Source organism: Brassica oleracea, chromosome C2 (assembly GCF_000695525.1).
Source record: "Brassica oleracea var. oleracea cultivar TO1000 chromosome C2, BOL, whole genome shotgun sequence".
Lineage (NCBI taxonomy): Eukaryota > Viridiplantae > Streptophyta > Magnoliopsida > Brassicales > Brassicaceae > Brassica > Brassica oleracea.
In genome coordinates, this window is record NC_027749.1 from 15,908,812 (window position 1) to 15,909,101 (window position 290).

Consider the following 290-nt stretch of genomic DNA (forward strand, 5'->3'; position numbering starts at 1 on the left):
ATGGACCAAAAGCCACAAATGCATACTTGAACTTTCCAGCAGCATCCACTTGTTGATAAGTTAAAACACCAGGGTTTGTCTCTGTGACTTTGTACAACCACCTAGACAAATTGTAATAGCTGTCTTCAGGAGTCCCTCTAACCAAGAACTGAGCTTCTTCTTTCACTCTCCAAGCTTGTTTATAATTGATGTGAATGCCATGCAGGATCCTGACGTGTTCAATGATCTGTTTCGGTTTGAGACCTTCCTTCTTTTCTCCATAATTGCTGCAAATCAAAGAACCCAACAAC